Source organism: Plecotus auritus (assembly GCF_963455305.1).
Source record: "Plecotus auritus genome assembly, chromosome: 14".
NCBI classification, from domain to species: domain Eukaryota; kingdom Metazoa; phylum Chordata; class Mammalia; order Chiroptera; family Vespertilionidae; genus Plecotus; species Plecotus auritus.
Window position 1 is genome coordinate 7,873,174 of NC_137780.1, and position 23,649 is coordinate 7,896,822.

General features: G+C 49.1%; 1 protein-coding gene across 1 annotated transcript in view; it reads left to right on the forward strand.

Moving 5' to 3' along the window:
* Positions 1 to 23,233: 23,233 nt before the first annotated feature.
* Positions 23,234 to 23,649, forward strand: part of DUSP10 (dual specificity phosphatase 10) — a 36,877-nt gene continuing 36,461 nt past the window's right edge. Inside the window, exon 1 of the mRNA XM_080651226.1 lies at positions 23,234 to 23,367. The gene's annotated coding sequence lies outside the window, so the exon portion shown is untranslated. The remainder of the gene's footprint in view (positions 23,368 to 23,649) is intronic.

A 23,649-nucleotide genomic window follows, 5' to 3' on the forward strand; every position in this document is an offset into this window, starting at 1 on the left:
TTTAGCGGGACAAAGGAAATCATCCCAGTGTGACATTTCCTTATCTAGATGTGGGTCCCTAATAGGACCCAGGAGAGGAGAGTGTTGCATTTACACAATCTTCTTTATTGGTATTCTGAGCTTGCCCGAGCAACCTATGCAGGAGGTCGGATGGGGCTGGTCACCTTTGGACATCTTGCAGACAGACAGACAGACAGACTTGAGGACTGTCATCTGAGACTTATCCCTTTTCGGATGGAGACTTTCCATGTGACGTTTCACTTCAAACTGAAAGGGAGTGTTTTCTTCTTTGCACTTGAGATGCAATGGCAGGTGATGGGAAAATAGTTCCCAGGATGAAAGAAACCCTGGGTTCATTGAAGCTTAGAAGACTTCTTTGCTCTAGACCAGCCCAGAGCTTGGATATGCTGATGGGTGTTACAACTCTGCAAAGGGGGCAGAGTGTGCATTCAAGAGCCTTTCCTGCCCCAGATGGGTAGCTCAGTAGGTTAGCGCATCGTCCTGATGGGCCAAGGTTGCAGGTTCAATCCCTGGTCAGGGCACATACAAGAATCAACCAGTGAATGTGTAAATAAGTGAGACAACAAATCACTGTTTCTCTCTCTCTTTCTCTCTTTCCTTTCCTATCTCTCTCACATCAATAATTATATTTTTTAAAGAGCCTTTCCCAAACGTTCTTGACTATAGGCCCTTTTAAAAGATGGCACTGCTTGCAAGACTAGTGTTCCATGGGGTATACTTTGAGAAACGATGTTTTTATAGCACTCTATTTTTTTCATCGCTCTTTGCATCTTTTTCTCGAGGCTGAAGTTCTACTTTGGCCAGTTTCTTCTAAATGTAGATTTGTGAACTATTCATATCTGTTTAGACTTGGCCAGGTTGGTTACATCCCTCAGTCTCTAAAAGATTCCGCCCTGGCTGTTGCCTAGAGATGAGTGATGGTTCATGTCAATCACTGGGCCCCTTTTCCTGTTCTTACCATCCACTCAGGCTATCAGATGGCCAACTTGGTTTCCTCAATTGCATGTCATCAAAGCTGGCAGTGGGGTCTCCATGATATCTGTCATCGTCACTCTCAGAAGCTGAGAGATGCCCTTTATCATGCTGTCACGGTTCCGGTGAGGAAGATCAGAGACATGGGAACTCCCCTGGAGACAATGGTCCCCATTCTTTTTACTTTTTTCCAATTTTTCCTTTTAAATATTTCTCCTTCTCTCTTGACATGAGTGTAAGAGTCATACTCAATATATCAAACCGTGGTCTACATTTCCATTTCTGAAGCTCTAGGAGAAATGTTCTTTCTAACAATCTTGACTCCTTGAATTCTTTTCTGCTTACTACATCCATGTGGCTTACCTTTGTATTTTTAAAAAAGACAAAGGGGGAAAGACAGTGGTTTGCCCAAAGGGATGAATCCTCAGGATAGCATAGTGACATCCTCAGCTGAGGTGCTGTGAGCACTTCCTCACCTGTGCATAAGGCTACCCTTGCATGTTAAACATCTCTGGGCATGTTATGGCCACATAAACACCACTCCAAAGTTAGTGGCTTCAAATGATAATAAGTTATCATTTCTCATGGTGCTGGCTGGGCACTCATGTTGCTGTACTTAGCTGGTCACTTGGCTGGGGCGGGAACATCTGAGATGGCCACATCCATGCATTTTCAGTTGACACTGTCCATATACCGAGGTGCTTCAATTCAGCCTCAGATGGCCTCTCTACCCTCCAGTAGTCTAGACCAGTGGTTGGCAAACTGTGGCTCGTGAGCCACATGAGGCTCGTGAGCCGCGGTTTGCCGCTCTGTTGACTAATGAGTTTGCCGACCACTGGTCTAGACTGACTTCCTAAGAACATGGAGGATGCATACCAAGAGAGCAAAGATTGAATTGCTTCCACCATAGTTCATTGACCAAGCAAGTGACAAGGCCATCCCAGAGCCAAAGGCCAGGGAAACAGTCCATCCTTGATGAGAGGAGCCACATGGCCGGAGGGATAGTTTATGGGCATCTTTAAAGACCGCCCACAATGCCTATCCTGGATGGCTGAGATAACGCATGAGGAGGCCCTCAGAGCACTTCACATCTACCTGCTGCTCCCAGTTTGCTAAATTCCAGAGAAAACACTGAAGAGCTCAGACCCATCCTTGCATTCTTTTGTGAGGGCCCCGGCCTGTGGATATCTCTGAATGCATTGCCAGTGCTCTTAGTTTCATTTCTCAGAGAGTGAAAAGAGAGCTCCCTGCGTTAGGGTGAGGTCCACACTGTGTTATCCCCACAGTTCGTTCTGCCAAAGAAATCTGTGACAACAAGGCCTGGTCCCCAACATCGTAATGCTTTGGGGCAGCAGCGTTTGACAGGTTTCCTCAATGACTCTCCAGATGTTTGGAGCACAGTAAGGCCCAGCTCGCAGCTCCTATTTGCTCCTGCACAGACTCAGGGAGCCTCCTAGCATTTCCCTGGAGCCGGAGGGTGAATCAAAGATGAGAGGTCGTGGCTAAACGGAGTGAACAGACGTGTGTGCCAGAACCTGGCTAGCTCAGGTGTCACTCTTTTTGGGACAGAGCATTGTGGGTAAAAGAATAAATTCTGATACCAGCACTGGCTCCATTCCCTTTAACATATCAGATGTTCAGAAATGAGGAGTAACTGTTACATGAACTGGAATAAGTAGCAAAAAAATCTGCCCCAATTATGGAAAAGGAGATTTCTAATAGATGCCAGAAAGACTATTGTGGTATAGAAGAGTTATGTGGCCCACTTAGCAGAGCTTTAAGAATATTGCTCCCTATGTTGACTTGGTTGATGGTCTAGAAGACAGTGGTCGGCAAACTGCGGCTCGCGAGCCACATGCTGCTCTTTGGCCCCTTGAGTGTGGCTCTTCCACAAAATACCACGGCCTGGGCGAGTCTCTTTTGAAGAAGTGGCATTAGAAGAAGTTTAAGTTTAAAAAAATTGGCTCTCAAAAGAAATTTCAATCGTTGTCCTGTTGATATTTGGCTCTGTTGACTAATGAGTTTGCCGACCACTGCCTTAGGGAAAAACACTTAAAAAACATTTTAATAATGTACAAATGTCTTTAACCTGAAGTCAAAACTCCTGGGTAAGGATAATGCCTTACCGCAGTGGTCAGCAAACTCATTAGTCAACAGAGCGGCAAACCGCGGCTCACCGACCACTGGTCTAGCAGAAGTCAGAGAGATATATTCTTTGACCTTCCAAATCATGGTTTGCTCTCTGAGACCATTACTGCTCCTAGTTGTCAGGTTTTCTTACCACCGCTTTCATTAATCTGTGCGGTGCCGAGATATTTATATTTATTTGCATTTAAATTGCTTTCCCCTTTCAATTTATATAACACCTGGGGCTTTCTTAGTGAGCTCATTAGGAGTGGCTGCATGTGGAGGTGACGCTGGCATGAGAGTCAGGTCAGCCTGCACTCAAAGCATGCCCACACCTGAGCCTGGAGAGTCTGCGTGGCTTTCTCCCCAGGGGCTTTCTCAGAGACAAAGCAATAATGCATCTCAGGCCATACCTCTGTGCATGACCACAAAAGCAGATCCAGTGCCGAACGAGAATTCTCGCTAGAGGAGAGCATTCTGAATGCCCAGCTCCCTGGATTATCAAAGCTCGCGTGCAAAAAACAGAAGCTCGACTTCTACTTTTTCGGGCCAACTTCATCCAAACAGCACCACTCCTTTCCGCTCCATGATTTGGCTTGCGGGATGCCAGTTGTCAAGTTTGCATGGGGTTTTGAGCTCACCCCTTTCTGTCATGCTTGAAAAAAGCCGATAAGTGGTCCGATTCAGGGGGCCCATGGGTGTTGGGGTTTTAGAATACCTGGCATTACCACCTACTCAGGGCATTAGGATTAAGCGGGATCCAGTGGCTCTGTTCTGGGCCTGGGCTCCTGCGTGGGCGATGTCTCTGTGATGCTGGGCCTGGTTCCTGGTCACTGCAAGTCCCATCACATCCAAGGAAGTCTCTGCTCATCTTAGGTCACTGGCCTTGCCTTCGCCGCTCTGTAGAGTGGAGGTCAAGGCTATCGCTTCCCAGGCCTTTCTAACTGGCTCAGATAGGACTGCATAGGCTGTTCTGAGTTTTTGACGTTGAGTAAACCTCTTTCCTCTCAGATTCCTCCCTCTGCCCCTTCCCCCTCCCACTGTGTAACCGATGCCTGGAATTCCCTTTGTTTTAAATATGTGGAATGGGTCCTGTGGTCCTGGGTGGACCCGGGCAGATCCAGGTGCCCTGGAGGGCAAACTACCGAACTCCCTGCCCTGTGCTGCTCCCTTCTCTGCCCCCGGGAATAGCTTGGTGCAGAACATGCAGGGGGGAGGGTCTAGATGGTGGCTGTGGTCCAGCCCAGGAACCACATGAGCAGTTAAACCGTCGGGAACTTGGGCTCACATCTGTCTGTCTACCCCGAATCCATTTTGTATCCTAGATTGGGCCATTCATTCATTCATTCAGTCAGTCTTTCATTCAGCCTGTTTTGGAGAGTCTTCTGTCTGCACAAAACATTTCGAGAGACCCAATTAGGGAGAAGCAGGATGTGGGCCATGAAAAGCACAGATGCCTCTTTGGAGTCTAATGTCACAATGTCCTTCCCCAGCTGTGTTCTGAGATGAGAGGTTGGAGGAACTGGGGGCAGGGAGGCAACCAGCTGGCCTCTCCTCCCCGGGGCCCCCGGGCCACTGACTACCAGGGGTCCGTTGCTCTGCTTGGGGCTGGATGCCGGTGGATTGTTAAAACGGGCACTCCAGCCCAGGGTTGCAAAAACTAGCCTTGCCCATTCTGTCTGCTGTAAGATGGTCACACTCCGCTGTTATCGACTGAGACATAGCCCCTCCAGTCCATCAGCGGTGACCTCTGCGGGTCTCGGCACAGAATGGGCCACTGGCGAGTCCATTGTGGCGCACAAGCAATAGCTTTCAGACATCGAAACGGGGGTGGGGGAGAGGAGAAATGCACACTTCCCTCGGAACAAGAATCCTCTTCATTGATGACCTAGTAGTCGCTGCTGCTCACCAAGGCCCATCAGGAAGCCAGTGTCATGAGTTTCCCCCACGTGTGTCCCCACAGCTCTGCTTCTATTTGCCTCTTGCCTGGCTATCAATTAACTAGAGACTAGAGATCAGCTCAAGAGAGCCTTTTGGCGGGGGTGGGAGGGTGGGGTGGGGGGAGAGGAGAAGGAGCCCAGGTGACAAAATGTCTTGCTACGAAATCGATTCTTCTGTAACGTTCGGGGCTCTGGAGCTTCCTCCTGAGGTTGACATTTTACACCACGGCCGTGCGCACACCAGCGAGGGAATTGGTGATGATGCTGCATTTCTGAAGCCCTTTCGCAAGACGGCCCAGGAGACGATTTATCGTGTTTATTGATTCCAGTGCGGCCGCTGATGGTGGGGCCTGTGTCAGGGCACACACTCGGTGCTTGGCTCCAGTTGGGAGGCCTCTGCCTCGCTCGCCTTTCCCCCTGGCTCCCCCTCCTGTCCCCGGGGCTCTCCAGGCAGCATCAGGTGACGGTCCCCTGGGACTGGGACCGTGATGGATGCGCAGTCTGCGGCTGGGCTGGGGCCAGATGACATCGTGCAGTTTCACTTCACTGTTTCCCCCAAGTGAACTGGGTCAAGAGTATTGGGGCATAAAGGCCACGTGTGGCTCAATAGCAGGCTGTGGCCCTTGAAGCAGAAATTGGAGCCATGGGCAAGAACAGAGGCCCGGAGCAGCCAGTGAACCCGGGGGCCGAGCCCTCACGTAAACCAGGCTCAGCAGGGCCTACCGCACGAGCCTCCTCCACCCCCTCATCTGTAAAATGGGCACATCTGGAAATGGCATTGCTCTTTCTACCTACAGACTGCATCTGCCAAGGGACTGACAATTGGAGGGAAGCCTTTATTTATGCTTCCTGTCTCTTTAAGTTCTCGCTGGGTTCCTCCATTCTTCCCCTAAGTTCCTTGAGCATCCTTAAAAGCGTTGTTTTGAGGAGCTGTAGAATGAACCAGGTTGCTACCCAGCCAGGCACTCTGGGGAGAGCCAGAGCAGTGTGGACAGGCATGTTGGTGGGAGTGCGCACATGTCTGGGGTCCCTGCAGAGTAGCACCTGCCTTCTTTGTGGGATGGGAGGTTCGGGAGTGGACCGAGGAGGTGAAAAGCTGTCAAGTTGGACTGGCTCTTGCACCCCTGCAGTGAGGACTGGTGCATGATAACCCTCCGATGTCTGTTCGCCATGCAAGGATCTTGGGCTCCCTGGCTTCCTCCTGGCCCACTCCTGGCCCGCTTGCAGGGAAAATGATCTCACGGAGGTTGGGAAAGACCTAGCCCTCTTGGAATGTCTGCTGCGTGCCAGACACGAAAGCAGGTGCTCCCTTCGGAACACTTGTGTGGGGTGGACTCTCTTAGCACTGTGTACAGAGGAGGAGACTTGTTCCTGGAGGCAAAGTCATTTGCCCAGGACCCCACTGCTCACCAGCTCTCTGATCCTTCTGGTCACACGTTCTCCCACCACATTCGTTCACCCTCTGGGAATGGGATCTGAAGCCTTCACATGAAAGGATAGTCTACCTTCGTGTAGAAATCCGTACAAGTGTAGCAACGGAATGTTCTGGGAAGAAAATTTTGTCCCGCCATGTTGCCCTGATGCCCAGGGCAGGAGAAGGGCGGGCATCAGGGCAACTCCTGGAGGTGGTGGCCACGCAGGGAAAAGGGCCAGTGTTCCTTTAAGGCACCACAGGGTGGTCTAGTGTTTCTCGGACCTCTCGCGGTGTGGGTGAATTTTTTAAGTTATGAAAATGTGTGTATGTCTGGTTTCGGTCTCACTTGGTAATTTGCGTAGGTAACCTCTGTGCCTGCTCTTGGTGGCCCTAAGGACCGGGATTAAGAGTTTTATGAACATCCTGCTGTGTTTAGTCTTTGATATCTGGGAATATCTATTCCACGAACCCAGATGGTGCCGTTACCACACACACATCCTGCAAGACGAGGAATTGTGTGAACAAGTATAACCAGTCAAACCACAGTATTTCGCTGTGGCAAAAGGGTTTCGAACAGGAAGCAGGTAAAGCCCCTGCTGCCCACACAGCCATCATTCTGTTCTCCCTTCTACGAAGTTCGAGGCTTGGGTTCTGCCCCTGGGGGCCAAATTGGGCACAGGGGGAACCCACAGGGCTCATAGTTAGCTCCAAACACCCCTGAGCTATCTGTGGGACCCATCACTTCCTTACTGTGGGAGAAGTCGTAATTTCTCTCCTCTCTCTCCCCATCTTTTCTCTTCTTTTTCTCTGGTGTTTCCTCTTCTTCTTCCTAGAGGTACAGTCTCTCCTGGACCAGTCTTTCCCACTGGCCTTCTGATGGCCAATGGTAGGGTACCTTCCTTATGTTGCCAATCTTCGGTAAGAAGGCTTATCATTGGTTTCCCTGGAGGGTAGCATAATATTTCAAGTACTTCCATGCTTCTTCCCCCCTCCCTATTCCACCACCCTCCATAAAAATGCTGAAAAGTAATCTATTAAGCAGTTCTTTTGATTATTATTATTTTTTCTTTTTTATAGCAAGTCATTGTGGGTGAGGTGTTTCTCCCCTTGTCCCCCAAAGATGTCTGTTGACTGAAAACCTCAAACAAGCTGAGTTGGGGTCAGGCCGGAAGCTGGGCCTCTCAGCCTGTCCTTCGTCTGACCAGGGCACCCCCAGAGGGGACACACACCATCTGTGACACACAGAACTAGGCAGCGTCTGTCTGGGCCCTGACCATTTTCTCTTACCCAGCCAGGCACATTGTGGAGTGAATGAATGAACAGGACGCTAACTTCCCAAATGAACTGAAGCTGAGAATCAACATGGAACTAGGTTTCCTTTTTGATGGTTGTGGTGTTTATAGCAAGAGCAGCAAGGAAAGGAACTGATGACTTAAACCTCTTCAATCATCATTGGAAACTCGAGTTGTGAGAGAAGATAATGGGAGACCCTGGATGCTTTCTATGCACACAGTCAGACCTCCAGTCTGGGATGGGGCGGGGGGTCATGCCAGACTTGGGGCACCTCAATAAGCAAAGCTGGTAGAGTTGCTCCTGTTGCAGAGTTTGTAGCCCAGTCGCAGAAGATAATAAAATTGCAAAATAAGAGGAAAGCTGTTTGTTCTCATCAGCGAGGGGATGAAGAAAGCTGGTCAGGAAAGTTGCTCAAAACATGCAGACTCTTCCCCAAAGTTCTATTTCCTAAGTAGCTTAGAATATACCTTCCTCCTCTTACTCTTTCGTTATTTCCTCTTCTTTTGTTAATTCTTCATTTATTCTCTCTCCAATCCCCTCCTGGCCTTTCTCAGAGCCTATTTGCTTCTCATATGGAGTATCTGACCCTTTAGACTCTCTCCCATTTGCACGGCCATTCTCTGAAAATAGCTTATCATTTCTTCTTCTCCTTCTCAGACATGTAAGAATACCACCGAGCATTTATACTATGTACCAGGCATTGGGAAACTTTTCACATTTAATTTGCACTCTACCCTATGGGATAAGTTCTGGCATCTTCCCAATTTTACAAATAAGAAGCCAGTTGCAGGGAAATGAAGTCACTTGCCTGAGGTGACAGAGGAAGTAGAAGTTGCCAGACTTGACCTCGAGCCGGTTGATTCTCAAGGCAATGATGCTCTTGACTATGGGGCCATGCTGTCTTCCAGTGACAGTGCTGTACCCAGAACCTCCGGATGACCTTCACCCAGGGAGGGGGCATTTCCGACTTTGCAGGGGTCCTGGGAACTCAGCTGTGCCTGTGCATAAAGAGGGCAGCTCTGTTCCCAGTGGGCAGTGGAGAGTCAGAGGACCGGCCACCGTGGATGTGGCATTGAATGGGAACCTTCTCCCCAAGTTGAGGGATGGAGAAAATGCCCACATCCTCTAGGGCGGGCCTACGCAGGTGGCTTTCAGCAGGAAGAGGAAAACCCTCCCAGGAGGCCTAGAAAATGGTTCTAGGAGCCACAATGGAATATAGGAAGCAGGGACCCGCCCCACTGGGCTGGTGGGCTGATGACTCAGCACCCAAGAGAAGGAGGTGGCAAAGCCTGGCTGTCTTAGGCGCCAGAGCAGCAGGAAAGGGGTGGTTTGTTATATGTATTATGCACTGTATTCTTACCATAAAGCATGCTAGAGCAAAGAAGAGGTCATTACAAAAATCACAAGGAAGAGAAACTACATTTACAGAATTTATTGAAAACAATCCACATATAAGTGGACCTGTGCAGTTCAAACCCATGTTGGCCAAGGGTCAAGTGTACTTGGTCATCAGATGGCTGTTGTGTACCGCCTGTGTTCCAAGCCCGAGTCTAATACTGGGCGTTCAGAACCAAGCAAAATATAGGAGTTCCTGCCCTGGGGAGGTTTACTTGGGGCTTCTTGCAACAAAGTGAATTCATCAGTGACCAAAAGGCGCCAGATGACGATAGCGGGGCGGGCGTGCCAGTCTTGAAGACAAGAACGGTTAGAGCTGACCCAGGAATTAATCAGCCAGTGACTATTCATGGGAACAAGCTCCTTTGCTTCAGAGAAAAAATTCTATTCTGGAGTCTTTTCCAGGATGCACCAGAGAGAGATCACCGAGTAAACCCAACATGGAATCTACATCATCAGAAATTCGCCTCACGTAGATAGCAGGGTGTGCCAGGGAGCAGGTGCTGATGAGGTGGCCTACTTCCTGTGACTGGCACTCTCTGATACCTGGCAGAGTTACTACTTGCACAGGCCATGGGGTTGGTAAGGCTATTCCAGACATTGTTCATTTTGCGACTCCCCTTTCTTATGACCTTGACCGAGTCATTTCACTTTTGTAAATGTTGTGCTCTGTTCCTGGCAAAAAGAGGGGTTCATTAAACAATGTCTAAGTTCCCTTCCCATCCTGACCCGGTATTTCTGGAAGGTTCCATGAAGGAGTCCGTCATTCCAGGGGATTAGTACCTATGGAGTGTGGCTAAATGGTTGTCAGGTGCAGGAGAAAAGGCGCCAAGTCAACCAGAAGGTCCCAGGTCTGAGAGCCTGGGTCTGTATCGGGAGCATTGAACAAATGATTGTATAGATTATAGACATCGCTCTCCTGGGAGATATTTTTATCCCCTGGTCACGTGTTGTCTGTGACCAGGTATGTGAAAGCTTCGGGTACTTTTAGAGCAGCCCACACGTGCACATTACCCCTTGGAGAATGGCGGACTTTGCCTGAGGGAACGCCTGGAGCACCCCGCTTATTTTTGCAGACATCCACACTCCCTTCTCCAGCACCCCACCTATGTTCTCCCTCCCTCCCTCCCTTCCTCCCTCCCTCCCTCCTTCCCTCCTTCCCTCCCTTCCTCCCTTCCTCCCTTCCTTCCTTCCTTCCTTCCTTCCTTCCTTCCTTCCTTCCTTCCTTCCTTCCTTTTCCTTTCTTCCCTCTGCAACCCACACTCTCCTTGCCCTCGCTTTTTTGTCTTGTTTTGCATCTGTTTGCTTGGTTTATATATCACTGCCTGGTTGAGGGCCCCAAGGCTACTCCATGCTGCCCCAGAATGTATCACCTGAGCTTTGTAACAGCTTGTCCCCCAGAGTAAGGCCTTTAAAACTTTCTATCAGGATGGCAGAGCTGCAACATGATCTGTGTATGGCTACTGGGTATGAAAATCTGTATTGAGCAATGAAGAATTAATTCCTGAAGTAAGCCGCGGTTCACTTGCATGAATCTTCTGTTTCAAGTAGGGAGGCCATGGGCACGGTGGGTGGACAGGTGCTTGCTCTATGAAATGTGAGCGACCGCTTCCCTTCTTGAACTCCATGCTTTTCTATCTGCAAAATGAGAATAGGAACATGCACCACAGAGCTCTCATGAAGGTCAAAGGCAATGCAGTGTATGAAAGCATTTTGTAAAGGACAACGTGAAATACAATTGTACCCATGAGTAGGACACAGCGTTGCACTATAGTTATGTGTGGGCATATCTCGGCCTCCTAACTGAAAGCTGTTTGAGGACAGAAAGTTTGCCTGTATCTAAGGGTGATAGTCAACATACTTAACAACGGGTGAGGCATCAGCCAATCAGGTTGCGCTAATCAAGGCAGATGCTGGCCTATAACTGGCCAGAATGCCTCAGCCACTGCTCCAGTCAGCCCTGCTCACACTGTGGGACCTTCCAAAGGGCCTAGTACAGTGCCTTGTGCATAAGGGATGCTCGGTGAATGAATTTGAAACATCACCTGCTTTGGGAAACTATTTTACTCACACAATTTTTAGAGGAACTATTGGCTGCATCTCTTTCTGTTTCCCCAACATTTCTTAGGGGCATGTGATCCATCCCTGCCCTACTTGGCTCCCCTGTAAAATATTTTTTTCCCCAAACTCAGTTCTAGGTACCAATCCCTGAACACCTGAAGCCTCTTTTCTTTTACCTGAGTTACAGATTCATTAACCCAGACGTTTCAGAAATGTTATTATTAGAGCTTTAATCACCCATGTCCTCCTTTTAAGTTCTTTCTAAAATTACTTTCTGGCAGTAATAATTATGTCAATCGGGGGCCAGCCAAATATAGCTGTGGCCCTTGAGCCAAATCAAGACGGGAGTTTCCAGCCATAATCTATTTATTTGGCTCCAAACGATTGTGCTACTTTCTCCCCACCCCCACCTCCCCTCCTCTCATCTCTGTCCTACCTGTCATTCTTCTGGCAAAAAGTGACAACATAGAAAATGAAGTCCTAAAGACCAGGGAAGATGGCAGAACTGGGTCCATCTTACCATCTCTTGCTGTGCTGGGTCTGGGGCCAGACTTTGCAAGTCATGGCTTAAAAGATTGCAAAGGCAAAAAAAATGAGATGGTAAGTAACTAGGGTCTAAGTCAAGGGCAGAGCCCCAAATGGTAGTGTTTGTTGGCGGGGGTTGGAAGGACATGTGGGTTGGGAGAGAAGGAAACCAGGAAAGCCTAGACATGAATAGTGGCTGACCAAGTGCCCCGGTGATAGGTAGGGTTTTCATCTTGGGAGATGGTCTCAGCCACGGCTGCTTTGATGTGACCCAGGTCCAGGAGAACTCGCAGCGGGTACTAGCTTCAGCTGGAGAAGCCACAGCAGAAGCATTTCAGGGACGGCCCTCCTGCCTCTAGCCCCCACGCCTCCACCTCCAGGCTTAGCCCAGCCCAGGCACTGAGACGGACTTGACCATAGGCAGCATTTTATGACCCACTTTCATCACCTCTGCTCAGCATGAGGTCAACCAAGCTGTCCCTTTCTGCCTTGAGTTCATTTATTCATTCAACAAACATGGAATGGGTGCCTCTTATTTTCCATGTGCTGTGCTAGGTGTTGGTCTTACATAGAGACTCTATTCCCAGGGTAAGGAACCAAGATGACAGATGGACATAAACCAAAACTCACCTCTGAAGGGAGTGACATGGGTGAATACTCAGAGGTCAAAGAGAGGGCTAATGTCCGTAGATCAGCATGCCTGGCTGTGAGGAAGGGACCCTAAGCCATTCCAGGGTGTGTACGTGGACTATGAGGAACCACCAAAGGGTTAAGCAGGGGAGTGAGTGCTTAGATTTGGGCTTTTGACAGCTCACTGAGGCAGCAGCGAGGAGGATGGCTTGCTTGTGACCTGTGGCAGTAACGAAGCAGGATTTTGGTAGCATAGATTGAACCGGTGATGATGAGGATGGAGAGAAGAGAGGGCTTTGAAAGCTACGTATGATTGATCAAGGAAGATGAAGTTGGAGGATAAACTATCCTTCTCTGTGTTTCTGGTTGGAGACCTGGTCCAGGGAGGCACAATTCACAGAGGAAGACAGTGAAGGAGCAGAAGGTGGTTTAGGAGGTTTAGGAGGGAAGGGATGTTACGGGACACTGAGGTTGAGCTGTCAGGAGGAGAATGTATGTGGCAGTGTTACCCAAAAGTGCCCACTCTGTGCACAGTGAGAAAGGGAGCCCAGCCAGAAGGTAGATTCCTGTTCTCCTTTCAAAGAGAGGGGAAAACTCCACTGAACTAAACAGTGTGCGTAGTGCTGTGTGCTTGCCGTCGGATGCAAACCCCTTCTCTAAATTTAGACCGGCAACAGGCTGCGATGAGGCACGGGTCCCTGGACCACACTGAGAAGCCAGCGTCCGGGTTAGGCGCTTAGGAGAGTCTGGGCTGAAGTTCAGCAGGTCCTCAAATAATGTCGTTTCGTGATGACGTTGGTGAGATGCCCTCGGAACTTAACTCTAGTTTACATCAACTACAATCTTGTAGAACTGGTGTCATTATGCGTCGTTTTGCTTAAAGTCACAGAACCTATCAACGACGTTAACGACTTACTGTAATATGAAATTATTAATGATTTATTTGATCCTTATTTTTTTCCTACTGAGTCTTCAAAAGTGGGCGTGTGTTTCATACGTAGAGCAGATGTGGATTTACACCAGCCACTGTTCAAGTGCTCCCATAGCCCCAGGTGGCTAATGGCCCCCGTCTCAGATGGGGTGGGCCTCGATATGCAAAGTGTGCCCTGTGCATCAGCTGCATCCGGGCACCAGGACGTCCTAGCCCAGACCTGCCAAAGCAGAGCCAGTCCTTTGAACAAGGTCCCCTGGTGACCTGTGTCCTCAGAGGTCACAGGGGAGAAGCTCTGGTCTAGGTAACAAGCAGGGAAGTCCTGGTCCACCAGGCCCCTGGGAGGAGGAAGCCAAGAGCAGTACAGTCACCGTCAGAACTCCACACATTCCTGATACAGAGCCAGAAAACTCGAAAACATTAGGCGGCTGCAAAAATAGAGCACATTTTTGTCTCGATGTGGTTTTGTGGACTGTGACCTCTTCATTTTGAGCACTCCACTCCTTAAGTAAGCCCTTGGGCTGCGACCGTGTAATAATTCAGCCGTATGTCGATGAACTTGGAGCAGCAAAAGTAGCCGGAAATAAATAACGGCCACGAGATGTCCGCATTAATTCTGGGACCTAAATGGTGTTCCTAGTTCACGATAGGAAATTGGGAAGGCAAATCTGTACTTACTGGAAGCTCCGGATGGGCTCAACATTCAGGATGTTGAGATAAAGATTAAATGTGCATGGAGGGAAAGCAAAAATCTTCATCTCTTTCCTCCTGCAGGCTGAATGGACACAAATCGGAGGCTCGCAAACAGATTGGAGGTTTATTTTTGTCTTTCCAATCTCTAGATTGCTTTAGAATCTCCAAGCCAGAAGCCTCATTTGCAATTTTCTATTTTTTTTTTTCTTGATAAATTGGGACGGGGGGAGGATTTTTTTTCCTTCTATATCAATAATCCTATCTTAGATGTTTTAAATTAAATTTTTTTCTAGCTTTGATTGACTATCACCTTTTCAGAGGAGTTTTAAACTCTTGGACATGAAGGCACTCAAAGATGGAGACACTCATTCAGTATCTTTAGTACCACAGGACAGGAATGGAGACACGTTGTCATTGGATACAATGCTCATCTCCCAGGCTTTGCTCTGCTCTGTCCACAAATGGAAACGAAGATGCATTAGTCTGTGTTCCCCAGAGAAACAGAACCAATATGATGTATGCATAGATAGAGAGGAAGTTACTTGAGGAATTGGCTGATGGGATTATGGAGGCTGGCAAGTCTCCAATCTGCAGGATGGGCCAGCAGGCTAGAGGACTAGGAAGAGCCAGTGATGCAATGGAAGACTGAAGGCCATGTGCCAGGAAGATTCTTTCTTGCTTGGGGGAGAGCAGTCTTTGTTCTATTAAGGCCTTCAGCTGATTGGACCAGGCCCACCCACATTAAGGAGGGCAATCTGCTCTACTCCAAGTCCATGACTTTAACCATCAGTCTCATCCAAAAACAACCCTCATAGGAACATCCAGAAGAGCATTTGACCAACTGTCTAGGCACCATGGCCAGATAAGTGGACACGTGCAATTACTCATCACCGATGGAGATCCCAGGGGTTTAAACACACAGAAGGGAAAACTCTGTATCTTCCCCGGAGGGAGGCACAATCTGCTCCTCTTGCTGTGGGATCAGAGAATACAGCGACTCTGGACATGCCCTGGAACATCCCAAATGTCCTTTCTCTCAGAGGAACAGCGACGGACTTCTTTCATCTTTGAGGCCCCCTGGGCTAGCGCAAGAGCGACCGGTCGCTGTCAGTCTTGGTGCAACTGTGCGAGGGGCACTTGTGACTCAGACATCTCAGGAGTGGGGCCCAGGGGCCGTGGGGGACAGCCACACAGAGCTTCAGTGCCATCACATTTTTTTGGTTACAAAGCATTCGACAACCCCTTTCTGTGGCCAGATGCTGCCCCGGTCCACTTAGCTTGTCAAACCAAAAAAATGTCTAGAATTGTCAGCATTTCCTCTCCTTGTCCACTCCTTGTCCTCTCTCTGCCCAGCCATACCCTTCCCAAGCCTGTAGTCAAAAATACAAGCAAGAGGGTCAAGGGGGGATAAATGGTGACGGGAGTAGACTCGACTTCGGATGGTGAACACACAATACAATGCATGGGTAATGTGTTATAAAATTGTACACGTGAAGCCTATATAATTTCTTTAACCAATGTCACCTCAATAAATTCAATAAAAATTAAGAAGAAAAACATACAAAAAAGAAGACATTTGCAACAAATTCAACAAAGAGCTAATACCATTAAAACATAAAAAATACAAGCAAAAAATTATAAAGTAAAAAAAAAAAATTTCATCCATCTCTGTCTCCCTTTTGCCTGCCTTCCTTCTTTCTTTTCATTCATCCTTCTCCCATCCACAAATAATTTTGATGATTGGAGGATGGGAAGTGGGAAAGAAATTTGACCTTTAGAAAAAGCAGTCACAGATGCTAAATGGAAGCTGCCATTGGGAGAATATGCTAGAATCTAGAGACTTCAGAGTCATCTAGCAGCTAGATGACCTTGAAGTCTCTAACTTTTCTAGTCTATATGCTGGAGAACCTGTGTATGACACGAGGATTGAAAAGGAAACCAGGATCAGTTGGCCTTTCTGTTCCGCAAAGAATATACTAGAAAAAAACCACGTCCTTGAACTGGTGGTGGCCACTAATCCAATTTAAAGTTCAGAATAGCAGTGTATCAAGTAGCATCAGTTGTCCTAGCATGAAAGTGGCTAAGCATTTCCTGTGAATTATCCATCTTTGTGTGTTAATGTAGAAAGGTGACACACCTTCTCAGTCACCCACACCTGCTATGTCGCAGGCCCTGGGCATCAACAGATGAATGAATCACACTCCAGCACTTCGCTTGGACACTTTTTGATCCAACCTGTTTATCCTCTTTAAATTCTAAATTTTTTTGTGAGCTGGAAGCTTATGGCATCAGCAACATCTCCTTCTCTAAGATTCCTACTTGAGCTAAAAATGTAGTCAATTGCCATAGGGGTCTTTCTCTTACCTGTTGAATGACTTTACTTGACCTGACCTGACTTGAATTCATTTGAGCACCTACTATGTGCCAGGGGTGATCCTGTGGACTCGGTGCTCAGCACACAGTGGATGTTTAAATTCCCTTGGAAAGGGACCATAGTTGTACATCCGTGGCCCTTGCAGTCTAAGAGTATACTTCTAAAGTGGTGGCTATATTCACCCCATAAATCAGGGCCAACACTGCACAGTCCCCCTGGGTGGCATGTCTAGGGGGACGTGGGTCACCTTCACAGAACCCTAGAAATAGGACTTCTTAGGTTTTAACCAGCCCAGAATTGGACCAGCATTTCCTCTCGGAGCACATCACCCAGCTCCCAGGAACGTGAACTTGACTCCAGGCACAGGTCCTTAATGAAATGCCTCTTTCAGGAAAAAAAAAAACAACAATAAAAAAAAAAACTATTTATGGGCATCAATCACGTGCTGGATAATAAACATTGGCCCAGCCATCTGTCAGAGAGATGAGCACAAGGAAATGGGTGCCCCGAGTGTCATAAAAGGGAAGGTGTTGGGAGAAAAAGGGGGGATACCTTTATACAACTGAAAACCAGTGAGCAAGAAGGGGGCACATTTCCTCAGCATGGAAGATGATCCTCATTCAAGGGGGATGCCAGATGCAAAGATACGAACATGGTGTGGCTTGTGATGAGGTGGGTTCCAGTAAGAAAGATGCTGATGTTTCCATGGATGCCAGGGGCAAAGGAATTGGAGTGAAACTATAAACAAGGGAATGCAGTAAAAACAAACAACGTAAGTTATGGGTAAACAATGGGGTTCCTCAGAGACAGAACTTGACTAATATCTGCATTTAGAATTCAGACGAGGATTGAATTTAGCAGCGTTAGAGGTCCCTAAACCTTTAGCTATTGCAGATGGCCCAAATCAATAGCGACAAAGGTATCAGATGAGCCAGGCTATGCACCTAGGAGAAAACAATTCAAGGGTGCATATATAAAAATGCTATGTTTATTTATTTATGTATATTTATTCATTGATTCATGGATCATTCATTCATTCAATAAACTTACTGAGCTACGTGCTGGGTCCTACCCAGGAGCTAGGGATAGGATGGCAAACGAGACAAGATCTAGGCAATAGAGGTGTGTAGGCTCCTCCTTGAATCGGCCAGTCCAGCCCGCAGCAGCCACGGAAACGCTGACAAAGTGTAGAGCATTGACTGGGAGGATTCTGGAAACGACGTGGAGGTTTGATCAAATCCTAAACAGGGAGGATGCAGTAGTGAGAGTGAGACCCCGTGGGGACGTGAGGACTCGGAGACACTGGGGAGAAAGCAGAGGAGAAAACTGCGAAGTCTTCCGAAGAGGCCGTTGAGAATACCCCGCAGTCCAGAGGCCGAGAGGGGTGGGAAGAAGTTTATAAACCCGCACAGAGAATGAATTAAATAACACATACTGGTTAAAGCAGACTCTCCGGCGCCGGACGGTCTGGGTTCAGATGTCCCCTCCGCTGCTTTCTAGCTGAGTGACCTTGGCCTGATGACTTGACCTGCCTGTATTTCTGTTTCCTCATCTTTAAGGCAAGGCTACTCAGAGTTCCTCCTCATCGCTTCAATGTGGACGTGAAGATTTCTATGAATGAATGCATGTAGGTTACTTATCACAGCGCTTGGTACAGAGCAAAACACTCAAGTCGTGTTACCTGTTAACATTTTCCCAAATGCTAGGGCTTTAGAATCTGTTCAGTGTTTGATTGTAAAGATAAAACAAGGCACATTACGACACACTTGGTAATGGAAAGGGTCTTATTTTATATCCGGAAGCAGTACAGTGTTAACCTACTCCGCGATGCTGACAAGGTTGGACGAATCCCTGTAGGACCTGTTGCAGGCGGGGGTGGTGGGGGGGGAGTGGAGAGAATGCTATGCATGCGTGTTTACCTTTGTCTAGCACCCACGACATCCCTCCGCAGCACAGACACAGGGGCTGTGGATCTGACCGCATGTCCTAATGAGAAAATGATTGCTTGGCTTGGCGAAGCGGAAAATGTTAAGTCTTTGATGTCACAACGCATAATCATAATGGGCCTCCGTCTCAGAGCAAGGCCTGGTGGAGCTACGGCCCGCAGCTCGCTCTGTTTGTTATTTTCACGGAGGAAATGAGTGTGTCAGTGATGCATGCCCTTGGGCCGAGCCAGGATCCTCTCTTGACAAAGAGCAGCAGGCCTTTGTGGGGTCTCAGGTGGGGGGTGAGTGGAGAGGGAGGAGAAGCTAAATGCCAGGAAAGGGAAGGTGCCAGCTGCAGCGGAGACAGGGACCCTATCAATCCCCCAAGTGGTCAGTCACCTCCTGAACATTAAGGCTTTGCTGGTTAGTTGTACTGTGACTTTGAAATGAGGTCTGAGGTCAAGCATGGCTTTGACCATGCTGCCTTCATTATCTTGGCCTCACATTGCCTTACAGGTGAAACGATGGGCTAGGACTAAAAAAAAAACCCAAAAAAAAACCAAAATAGCCCTGCTGGTGTGGCTCAGTGGTTGAGCGGCGACCTATGAACCAGGAGGTCAGGGTTTGATTCCCAGTCAGGGGACATGCCCGGGTTGCGGGCTCGATCCCAAGTAGGGGGTGTGCAGGAGGCAGCTGACGAATGATTCTCATCGTTGATGTTTCCATCTCTCTCTCTCCCTTCTTCTCTCTGAAATCAATAAAAATATATTAAAAAACAACAACACAATATAGAATAAGAAACTAACCAGAATCCTTTCTTCAAATGAGATCTTACTTTGGAGTCTCAAGAAATATATATATATATCAGGTGAGCAAGGGTGGGGGTGGGAGTGAGGTCTCAATGCTCTCTGGATGCTCCCACATCAGTCACGTGCACAGCGTCCTGCTCCCTCCGGCTCATCCCTAACACAATTTGGAAACCACTGGCCTAGATAAGCTCTCAAGTGCCCTCCAGGCCTAACACTCTGTGGCTCTGTTGCCTTTGGCACCAGAGTGACCTCAAATCAAAGGAGCAATTCTAGGTTCCAGAACAGCTCTGCCAATAAAAACATGTAAACTGCACAAGTCATTTCAAGTCGCCTAATAGCCACCTCTAAAAAGTGAAAAGAAAAGGGGCAAAATTCATTTATTACTTGTGCCAGCACATCCGAACAGTGCAACATGTGACCTACATAAACGTGATGGCGATATTTTACGTTTTTATTTGTCGTCAAAATCCAGCATGTACTTGAAACTTAGAGCGCATCTCAGCTCATCTTTGCCACACGCCCGGTGTTCAGTGGTTACATGTGGCGGGGGCTGCCACCCCGGAAAACACAGATATGGAACCTGAAATGCTCAGAGCCTCTTCCTCAGTTACAACCACACGCTGCCCATGAATTTAAAGGGAAAGACCGACGCCTCCTATGTCCATAATCGTGGGCAGTGAGAAAGCAGATGGGCCCCCTTTGATTTCCATCACCCCACCGAATGCTGCGGTGGCTGGCCACCTCGTTAGGGGCCCGGGGTCCTTTGATCAGCCCTCTCTAGGCCTGGAAAGTGTCACACGTTTCACCAGGTTGGCCTCAATGACCTCAGCTGCGTGCCAACTCACTTTTCACTCCCCGCTTCTTGCTGACTGAACATCGCCTTTATCCTGAGATGTATTTTTTCTAAGTTTTCTCGAAGCCTTTCTCTGCCTGAATTCCAGTACCTCCAGGAGTCCACCTTGACCTTGAGGATTATTTTGAAAACCTGATTCTCACTTAGTCCCCACCTTCTGCTGTTACCCCACACATATAATCATTTGAGTGCACATGAAGGGAGTTGGTTAATGAATACGTTTGTTCAACGTTATCCCTATTATGTCTTATATGTCGGCCAAAGTTACTTTCACCTTTTGGGTTTAACATGGTACTTTGTGCTGAAAGAAACAATATTTTCCTTATGATGTCTGTTTGTAGGAACAAGGATCTGGCTGAGTATAATGGTTAGAATACTACAACACAATGAAGATGCTTTGCTGTTTCTTTGGGACTAAAATTGAACATTAAGGCTTGGCTGGTTAGTTGTACACAGTTCCGGTTCGTAGTCATTGGCTGGCTTGGTATTACAAATTTAAATCCAGCATTTTCACATTATTATTCAAAAAATAGGAACAAAATCACCTCTTTTTGTATAAAAGAAGCTTAAAAGAGTAGCGACGGGAAAAATATCCATCTGTATAATCTGATTTTTTTCTGCCACTCTATAATTGGGATATAAACTGTATACTTCAGGATGCCTGATAATACAATAAGTACATCTTTGTATATGTTAATTTCATGCTTATTTCATGTTTCAGGTTTGATAAATGATGAGAAATGTTGCCATCACTTCTAATTTTTTAGCCTGGAAGGCTTAGATTCTTAGTCAACTAGTCAATTATCATCACTAGTTTGAAACTAGAATAAAACAATCATCTCATTAGATGAGTTACATTTCTTTCTGAAGTTCCTTTCCCCTTCTGGACCTCATAGGAAAAGCTTTTAAGAGCTCTTCTGCAATTCTGTAAGTCCCTACTTTGTTTGGGCCTAGATACTAGGGTGTTAGCAATGAATTTATAATTTACTAGAGGCCTGGTGCACGAAATTCATGCAAGGGGCTTGGCCCTTGCAGCCCTGGCTTCCTCTGGAATGTCGTCTGGAAGGATGTCCAGAAAGAAGGTCGTTCGGCTGTCTGGTCTAATTAGCATATTACGCTTTTATTATTATAGATAGATCCTAAGTACCTTTAACTAGATGCACCCGGTTCCTGAAACAAGGACAGTGCTTTTTTACTGATTGCCTTTTATCAGCAATCTTTTCCCCCGCCTGAGTACTTGCACCAGAATTTTTCCCCCGTTTTTGTTTGTTTGTTTTAGTTGGGATATTCCCATTTCACAGATCAATGAATGAGCGGTGAGTCTGGATGGACAGACACAACTGATGAGAGGCAGAATCAGGACCTACATTTGGAACTCTCCAACCCCGCGTTAGTGAACATTTCCCCCCAATAATGATCCAGGGTGAGCGATGCCTTAGCTATTTAAGCTCTAAAGAGACCCAGGGTAGCCAGACCCTCCCAAAGGTTCTTTTCTGGTTTCTATGGGAAGTACCCAGAACACGACTTTCCTGGCCAGGACCTGTTGATCCCCAAAGGTGTGAGAACCAAATGGTGTGCCCCCACCACTGCGCACGTGTGTTGGTGTGTGAGTGGAGAGGGGACTGCAGAAACCCTTTCCTGCTAGAGGTGACTGTATGCATTTACTTCCATTGGAAACACTGGCCTGTGTGTATATGCATAGCCCGCGAGCTCGCCAAGGGATTTCTCTGACTAGTGCACTGAGCTCTGAGAGCTAGCAGATCTGCTCTTAAAGCATTTACATGCATGTGTCGCTACCACTTAGCTGACTTGTCAGGCCTGGAGCCTGAAGTTTGTCTCCAACACCTTCAATCGGGTAAGAGGGAAAAACCAAAGCAAACTACTCTGTCTTGCTCACAAGGGCTCACCGGCTCAGGGCATGGAACGCTTCCCACTCTTTCCCCTGCCAGGCTCTCTGAGCCGGGAAAGGGCCAAAGGAGAGGGCCCGACATCTTCAGGGCTGTGTGATGCAGGCTCTCTGCAGTCCCTCTCCGCATCTCCATGCCAGACAACTTTCTCTCCGTTTCCCTGAGATTTTCCAGAGGCGGGGCTGGGGGGGAGGGGCGGCGCTACTGTGGCCCCGCTCCTCCGCGCGCCTCGGCCAGCGACCCCCGGGCTGCGCGAGTCTGGTGATTTACACAGAGTTCAGGTTCCTTTCCGCGGCCAAGGCTACTCCGGAATTTCGGGGCGGCTGTCCTGGGCTTGCCAGGGGCCCTGCGAGGTGGCCGGGCCGGGGGTCGTGGCGGGTCCGGCCTAGCGGGTGGCACCCGTGCCATGGCTCAGGGTGCGCGCCCTGTAGCTTCCTGCCTGAGCCCAGGCCGCTGCCTCCGAGCAGCCCTCCACCCGCCGGGGTGGCGTGGTGACCGGAGCCCTGGCAAGTAGGCGGAGGAGGCGGGGGCGTGACCGGGACGCAGACGTCCGCGAGCCAGAGGGCGCCGCGCCCCACGCCGCGCGGGGCAGCAGTTGGGAAGCCTGAGGGGCAGCGACCTCTGCGGGCGGCCGGCCGACGCTTCCCGGCGGCGCGATGCCGAGCGGGGCGGCTCCCAGGACGCGGCCTCGCTCGCTTCCAGTGGCTTCCGAACCCAGGACGCGGGCGGAGAAGCGGCGATGCCCCTGGCTGCGCGCTCACGAGGGTCCCGGCGCGGGCGGCTCGGCGGCGTCCAGAATCTGGGGTTAGGGTCTGTCCATCACCTCGAGCCGCTCCAAGAACCCGGTTTCCCCTTTTGGGGACAGTGATTTGCTCTCGTTGTCTCGCCTTTAGAAAGTTACTCCGGCACTTGCATCACCGTCCAGAGTAAGAAGGAATAATAGGGAGACCGCGCGGTCTGTCCCCCGCGAGGGGCCCCAGGGGATCCCGTCAAGTTGGGCAGAGCCAGGTGGAGCCCAGCGGTGAGCCCCGCCAGTTGACACTTCAGCCCCGGAAAGGGTTAAGCGCGCCCCGCGGGCTCGGTTTACATGTAAATACAGAGCAGCTGCTCCGCGCGGCCCGGCTGGCCCTTCTTAAGTTGTTGATTGGTTGCCAATGACATCACCGCCCGCGTTCCAACACCGCGGACCCGGAGCGGCGGAGCAGCGGCCCTGGTAAGCGAGGCGAGGCCACGCCCCCGGCCCCGCCCCCTCCAGCCGCCCATTGGTCGCGGGCTGCTGTGAGGTAACGGTCAGCTTTCTCCGGATTCTTATTGGCCCAGCGCGCCGTCGGTCGGCATCCGGCCCGCCCCCCCCGAGCCGTACATTTACAGTCCTAGCAAAAGAGAAAGTAACTATGTTGTGGCTGGAGATCAATGAAGCCGAGTGAATGGGGGGCTGAGTGCGCGAGTCCACACTGAGGCGGCGCCAGATGGTGGAGGGCTGCGCTCCTGTACGAAGTAAGTGGAAGTCCCCGCGGCTGCTCCGAGAGCCCGGGAGTGTTAGGCGGGGTGCGTGTGAGTGTGTGTGTGTGTGTGTGTGTGTGTGTGTGTGTGTGAGTGTGGCGATGCTCACGGGGAGCCACGGCAGGTGAGCTGAATCGGGTTCCGGCTGTTGGCTCGCGCCGCGCTGTGCGTTTACTCTCTGCAGTCTGTTTGGATTTTGGACGAAGGGGGGAAAAATGAGGTTTGTTGGGACGCTTTGCGGCAGTTTTAAATGCCTGGGGCTCGTTAATGCGCTGT